General features: G+C 42.4%; 1 long non-coding RNA gene across 1 annotated transcript; it reads right to left on the bottom strand.

Annotated features, from left to right (window-relative positions):
* Positions 1-227: 227 nt before the first annotated feature.
* Positions 228-7,482, bottom strand: LOC308458524. Its single transcript, XR_013977518.1, has 4 exons — positions 7,065-7,482; positions 5,066-5,107; positions 1,039-1,119; positions 228-459 (listed from the first exon to the last, which is right to left on the bottom strand). It is a non-coding gene; the product is annotated as an uncharacterized lncRNA (long non-coding RNA).
* Between the last annotated feature and the right edge of the window lie 557 nt (positions 7,483-8,039).

The following is an 8,039-nucleotide window of genomic DNA, read 5'->3' as shown; positions in this document are numbered from 1 at the left end:
ATGCATGTATTGAAGGAGGTGAAAATTAAGGTCAGTTCTCTTAAAAAATATGGACCAAACAAAACCTTCCTCCACTTCTAGTTGTTAAAGAGGCTGATCAAGCCAAAACTCCTGCCCAGCTGCCTCCAACAAACTTTACCTCCTGGAGGGCAAGGACCCTTCTCATCCCTCATCTGGCCTTTTCTCATTTAAAACAAAAAACAAAAACTTTTTGCATACCTGGGATTGCATCCAGTGAACGTGCAAGCAGAAGGCAGATTGCAAAACCAACCTTTCCCTTCGTGTTCACCCTCTTGCTTCCCTCTGTATCCCCCACAAAAGTCTCTCTGGAGGGTTGCTGCCGTTCCAGAAGATCCTTCTCTCCTATTTCAGGAGATTCCTTCCTGGCACTGCAGCCCACTGCCTTGTTCAGGATGCAGGACCAACATGACCCTCTGGAAAGGCTTCTGAGGGTGTGTCCTGCAGAGCGAGAAGAGTGGGCGAAGATTGGCTGGGCAAGCTGACTCTCACTTCTGCAACTGCTGGATACAATCATATTTTTGCAACCCTTCGGTACAACAAGCAGAAGACCAACAAGAGACCCCTTGATGCAGAGATCCTCTTGACCTGAGCCTCCTGTTTTAATTGCTCTTCTCTTTTAATGTGATTCTGTTATGTTATAGTTCACTTATGAACACTTGTAATTTAAAGTTTAAATGGGGTTGTTTTATATCATATCGTAATTACAGTGCATTTTTAATTAGTATGCATTTTAATAATGTTGTGCAATTGAGAGTTTTAAAATATATATATTGTAAACCACTTAGTCACCCTCTAGGCATTAAGTGGTGTATATATAATAATCAATAATAAAAATTATTGCATAGCTCTTTTTTGCCATCCTGCTGGAAGGTACAGGGTGACCAAGTTGGCTATTAGGGATCATAACTCAGAACCCAACATATAATATGAATGCCCACTCCCTGCTACACTTTGTAAAAGGATGGGGCATATTTCTTCATCAATAATTTATTTCAGTACCCTCCGAAAAGTACTTACAGCTCTATTGTGCAGTGTTACCCTGTTGATATACTCCTCCTCCAGGCCAAGGGCCTCACATCTTTGTAAGTTGCAGAGTGGCTGTCAAACAAATTACAGCAAAGTGGTTCTTATCAGGCTCTTGGTGGATTTTAACAGGCATGCAACGCCATCTGACCCATCTGATTTCCTTTGAATTTAAAAACGGAGCTTATTCTTCTCGTGCCAAATGTAAATAATTTCGCTTCCATTTCCCATCCAGAGAATCTGACTAGTTCAAAAGCATTTCAACAAATCTTATCTGCCTCATATCCTGCTGACTGGCACAGTCCTGGACTTCAGCCTGAAAGCCAAAAATGTTTTGGCTCCAAGACGCAATAGGAAAGAAACAACAAAGAAAACTGGGGAAAGTCTTAGTGACTTATAATGGAAGTGCTGAAAACTGTAGGGATTGTTATGTTTATTTGGTTTTTCATTGAAGTATTGTGGGCTGCCATTTTCTATTAATTTTTTTCCAGGAAATCTTTTTGGAGGATTGCACAACAAAACTTTGCATTTATTTCATCAGCAGCATAGTTCGTTCTTCTAAAAGTGTATATATATTGGCCTCTATTTGCTTCTTCGTTCCTCCTTAATGAAGTGGTTTTCCAAGTTTTCTGCCCGGAGGGAAAACTTTCCACCCTGACACATCTGCCTGTTGGAGCTCACTGCTGTCTTGTGTAAGCTGAAAGTGGGATCTAGAACTCATCCAACATTTGGAAGGAAAGATCAGTGACAGACATTCAAAAAAGGCTTGTTCTCAGCTGTTGATCTTCTCTTTAAGGAACCCTTAATAAGCTTCTAAAAGTTGCCTAGAACATAATTTGAAAACACTGCTTCAATGCCAGAAGCTTTCTGGGCTGCAGAAGAATGTAGTTATTCTCCATAAGAGATGAAAGCCAGGGGAAAGTCAAGGATTTAGTATTCTCAAGCAGCTAAATGATCCAGCAGGAACAGTGCCGAGTTCATAAAATGTAGCACATTCTGGCTGTTATTGCTGGCCGGGAAGCTAATATGCTCATGTATAGCAAACAATGGCACAAAACAAAAAGTGTCTTTGATAGTACATTGATTCTTAAAGCAATACCTATGAATCATTGTATGAAGTCTGTGGAGGATATCCTGAATTTTAAAGTGTGCAAGCTTTATGGAAGGACGGAAAGGAAAACAAAATACCATAATTTGGAGAAGAAAAGCAGTCACTTACGGGTCACGTCCACACAATACATTTAAAGCACATGGCTTGTCCCTGAGACTCCAAGGAACTGTAGTTTAGCCCACACAGAGCTACAATTGTCAGCACCCTTAACAAAGTGCAGTTCCCAAGATTCTTTGGAGAAAGCCATATGTTTTCATAAAGGTAAAGGTAAAGGACCCCTGACAGTTAAGTCCAGTCACGAACGACTCTGGGGTTGTGGCGCTCATCTCGCTCTATAGGCCAAGGGAGCCGGCGTTTGTCCACAGACAGCTTCCAGGTCATGTGGCCAGCATGACTAAGCCGCTTCTGGCAAACCGGAACAGCGCATGGAAACACCATTTACCTTCTCGCCGGAGCGGTACCTATTTTTCTACTTGCACTTTTTGGCGTGCTTTCGAACTGCTAGGTTGGTGAGCTCACCAACAATGTCTGTACTTCTGTCTTAATGATTTACTGCCAAGGTTTTTTAAGCACACATATGCCTTTAGCTTCTGTGTACTTTATATTGTTCTTCTGTTTATTGTCCATATTCCCTAGAATCTTTCAGATGGAGTATAGTTTATTTATATATTAATAAATATAATCAGAGTGCCCAAGCCATGGTGAAAAAAGGGTTACAAATTAGGATGGAAAACTCACCACTGAATTAGCGTGGGTTAGGTTGGACGCAGGTGGCGCTGTGGTCTAAACCACTGAGCCTCTTGGGCTTGCTGATCGGAAGGTTGGCAGTTCAAATCCCCATGACAGGGTGAGCTCCCGTTGCTCGGTCCCAGTTCTTGCCAACCTAGCAGTTTGAAAATATGCCAAAAAAGTGCAAGTAGATAAATAGGTACCACTCTGGCGGGAAGGTAAACGGCGTTTCCATGCGCTGCTCTGGTTTTGGTGTTCCGTTGTGCCAGAAGTGGCTTAGTCATGCTGGCCACGACCTGGAAAAACTGTCTGCGGACAAACACCGGCTCTCTTGACCTGTAAAGCAAGATGAGCGCAGCAACCCCAGAGTCATCTACGACTGGACTTAACTGTCAGGGGTCCTTTACCTTTTTAAGTCATTGCTAAGAAACATCTTGAATTAAGTCTGGTAGTGCCCAGAAAGCCTGTCAAGAATATTCAAGGTAAGTACTACACAATCCCATTTTGCTGTTGGTAGCCCCATTTTATGCTAGCTGCAGCTTCTAGACCGTTATCGAGGGTAGTCACACACAGTGCGCATTACAAAAATCGAAAGCAAGCCTAGGAAGAGCTGTAGCTAGAAATAGGCAATTGTTGACACCAAAGCCACCTGGGGCTCTAGTGTAAACTGTGAGTCAATTACTATGTACCTGTTCTGTTGGGGAAGTGCTACCTCATCCAAAACAGCCCACCTTCCCAGTTCCCAGAAAAGCCCATCCGCTGCAGAAGTGGCGTTCCCTCCATATCCGAAATATGACTGAATGCAAAACACATGCACAACATTTCCCCAGCATTCATAAAACTCTTGAGTACAAGCTCAGTCCCCACAAATAGGTCTAACATATATGAATATGGGTTATCTATGACCTTCAAATAAATATATATATATTTGTGGCTGTTCTCCAAGAGCAGTTCCTCCAATCCATGCTCTTCCTGGCATGCTGACTGATGTTGTTTTTAGAGAGTCACAGAATTATTTCATTTTGTTTCAACAAACGTTCCCTATTATGCCTTTTCTAAATAAGCAGCTTCCTGTTACAGCCCTACAGCGCAGCATGCTTCCGACTATTTTGAAGAGCCTCAAAAGGAAAGGAAATATGTCAGGCTCTGAAGCAAGTCCCCTGTATTACGGAATAGATTTGAACAGGAGGACAAATACCACGACTCTCAACAATTATGTGCTGCAATGCTCATGATAGCAAACTGAACAGCTTAGCTTTATAACTCCTCTAGTCATAAGACAAAAGTGCATGTGATTATTCAGGAATGGTCTAATAAACATTATTGGATTTTGAGTGCATAGTTTCACAGATACACAAGGGAAGCATGAATGTTACCACCCTGGGCTTCTTTGGGAGAAAGGTCAGAATATGAATTCAGTAAATAATAATCAATAATACTATGGGAATTCTGGTTTCTAAAGACAGGTAACCATTCTCTGTGCATGCTCCCTTAAAAGTACAACCCTCTCCAGGCATTCTTAATTTGTATGTTTGTAGTGATGGAGGCTACCTGTGCTCCTAACCTTCCAGTGTTGAGTGAGGAAGTCTAAAGAACTATACATGTTTGACTGAATGTGCTTACAATGCTTTCTGGCATAAGGAAACCCGATCCAGATCAACCATGCCCAAATGCCTGGCACAGGCCAAGTCCCCCCTCTCATTTTTCACCCAGAATACCTTCTTTCCACACTGAATCTTTTCCCCCCAGTGTGGAATACATCATCCCAACCTTCGAAAGGAACTAAAAATTATCAGAAATAGTAGTAATTCACTGTTCTCGCCATTCACCATTTGATGATCTTCTCATACAATGATAGATGGGTACCCGCTCCTTGTGCTGAGACAGAAAATTGCCCCTTTACTTCTCATCCAAGAAGGGAGTCCATCCTTTGAAGGATTTTATTTCAAGAAAGTATTTTATAGGGAAGGAGAAGCCTGTGGGCACAGCGCCCTTCAAAACACAATAAACATAAACTCTTCAAGTGGGAATGTAAAATGTATTCTGCTGAAGCCTTTGGCCTTATCAACTGCAGTGTAGTATATAACAAGGTCATTAGTAACAAGCCCCACACAATGGAGAACATACATCAGCAGCAGAAAAGCAAACATTGGTCCAAAACATCACAATAACTTCCTGTACCTGTTCTTGTTTGCTTGCTGAGCTCTCAAACATTGTGAGTCTCTGAAATACATAAAAGCGTAACAGCTTGAGTCAATATTTGCTAACCAAAGTGAACGATTTTATTTAGCACGATGACTGGACCTACTGAACAAATACATTATCTTGTATGCCAGCATAACAAGCAGAGGCCAGCCTGCAAAAACAACCGGCGTTGTTGAGCCATTTACGGCATATGGTTGTATCTGGGAAAAGCTATTGACTGTTGCAAACTTACACACACCAGGAAGAGATAGAAACTTAAGTGAATCATTTTCTGCTTCTGCCTATAGTTCTGTTAAAAGATTGTGGGGTGCCTGGACCCCCCTTCTAATTCTGGGGTGCCAGGCATTGAATTTAGCATGTTAAAATATAAACCATGTTGTTGTTGTTTTTAAAAAAAGCCAGGCTTGCTTCCTGGTGAAGTAATTACCTGAAGAGACGGACCAGTAAAAGAGCTCAAAAGACAGAGTGATGGTCTGGCAAAGATTTCTGCCGGACACAGAGGGGTGGAGCTCTGCCCTGGGCTCTGGGTAGTTAGCAAAAGACAATGCAGAGTTGGGAGGGAGGAGTTTCAGAATTGCAGTGGGCTGATGCAAGCGAGAGAGAAATAGTTGTGTTCTTGCAAGCAGTTTACAAGCTGCAGGGAAGCAGAGTCAGAACACCATGGGGCCCGGCAATATTTGATCCAACATTGTAGCCATGAGAGAGAGGAAACCTGCTTTGAACCCCTCCACAGGTTGTATAATTTCACACCGCTTGGAGCCTGGGTTGACGTGTAATAGTTCCTTCTATGATAAAGTCAACCTGATGCTATATTACTCTAGTAGGGTTGCCATATGTCCTCTTTTTCCAGGACACGTCCTCTTTTTCATGGGTAGAGCCGTCATAGCAATTCATAGTTAAAAGTAAAAGTCGGCAAATGTGTCCTCTTTTTTGCTCTTCACAATATGGCAACCCTAGACAGGATTGCCATTGGTATTGCTTGCTTTTAAGTCCGTACGCACACTTTCAAGTCACTTAAATTTCAAGCGATGCAACAGTTGGAAGGCCCCGCTCATATAAAATCATCTTCTTAAGTTTCCATCATATGCAACAAGTGGTTCAGAATATGGATGATCCAAGTGATTCATAAAGAAAATAACTGCTTTTTGAACATAGCCGGATGGGAGAAGGGGTTGATTTCAACAGAGAGAAAAATAATAACATACAGGAAATCAATAAGGAGGACCTGGGAAAGAGTAGCCATTCTTTTCCAGTGCAATTAAGTCTGGCCCAGGGAGTCTTTTAGCCCTCCGGTGTAGATTTTCAGGGGACACTGACTGCAGGAGGAAATTAGAAATTGCTAAAAATTCATCCATGTACTCTATAAGTAGAATTTAAAACAATGGTCATACCTGATCTTATCTAAATGGATGTGGTTGCAGAAAGATGGATTGATGCCAATGTGGTTTTAAAAATTTCCAAGCATACAGACATTGTGTAAATATCAAGATAAGCTTCCAGATGAAGGAGAACATTGGCGTATTTCATTTATGAATTCACAGTTCTAAATTTTGGCATGAGTACCAAAATTGTCAGTATTTAGAGGTATTCTAACAGCCATTTCCAAAACAGAATCTTTCCCTGTAAAATTCATTGGGAAGAAGCAACAACAGGAATGCAACTTGAAACTGTTGCAGGAACCCCCCCCCCCCCGGCAATCATTCAGTTTGTACAAACACCACACACACACACACACACACACACACACGACATACGCAACGCTTCTGTTATAAATTCATAGAAAATCAGCAGTACATCGGATCTGTTCCGTTCAACTTTTATTTTAGACCATGAAGGAAGGACTATCAAAGGGGGGAGACTAGACACAAGGCAGCCATAATCCCCAAGTGTACCAACACATTCGCAGCAAGCCCTACCCAGTTGGCATGCCAGCCTTGATGGTCCTAGACAGAAGATCATTACACTCACAAAGCACCTGCGTATGGAAGTGGATTCAGTACAGACTGAAACAAAGGACAGTGACCAGCCCTTCCCTCTGGGGGCAGGAAACAGTGAACTCCTCTTTGTCCTCAGGAATGTAATCATGGGGAGGGGGAAAGGAGGAACCGGACAGGTGACAAGACACTCAGGTTACCACCACAACTCCTCCCTGAACCCCTCCTCTTTGTGATGTGTCAATGATGTAGTCATGATGTAGTTATGATGTAGTCTTAGGGGGTGTAGCATGGGGGATTAGTAGCTAATAAAAGTAGGGGTCTTCTTTTGTTCAGGGCTTCCATCTTGTTCCACCTTGTGGCAGGTGGGAGTCCTGTTGCAACAGTCTTCAATAAAGACCAAGCCTACTGGCTGCTGTTTTGCTCTGGTATTCCTGGCTGGTGTCCTTGTTTTTTTGTCCAAGGGAGCCCTCAGATTTTTCCATTTACAAAACTACTGAATTACAATACATCAGGAGCGTCAATGGTGTGACTTGCAGATTGAACAAAGAATGCTTAGCACATTATATGTGTCAACAATGATATAATGCCAACAGAGAAGTTGTCTAACTTCTGCCATCATCCATGGCCATTGGTGACATGGGGCGCATGGGAGCGGTGTTACTACCATGCTAGGTTCCTGTTCTGAATTGCTCCCCCAAAACTGCCATTTACCCTTTAAAAGCTATTTGCTCAACTAGCCATTGTGTGAAGGGTCAGCTTGTCTAGTCTGGCCCTACTCTCAGGCAAAATGAGGGGGGTGAAGTGCTGGAGAACAGAGCTATATGTGCTTCACAGCCTGCTATGTGCCATCTATGTAAGCCCACTGTCCTCAGGCATGGCGGAGGTTACTTTCCCACCACCAGTTTTGAAGTGAGATTCAATAAGCCCTCTCTTGATTTCTCTTATCTAAATAAGATACCTTTATACCTTTATAGGTATAAAATTATGGGATAAGATAAAGAAGATGAGCTTGG

Source organism: Podarcis pityusensis (assembly GCF_964106645.2).
Source record: "Podarcis pityusensis genome assembly, chromosome: 11".
NCBI classification, from domain to species: Eukaryota; Metazoa; Chordata; class Lepidosauria; order Squamata; family Lacertidae; genus Podarcis; species Podarcis pityusensis.
This window is presented reverse-complemented; position numbering and strand designations above follow the sequence as displayed.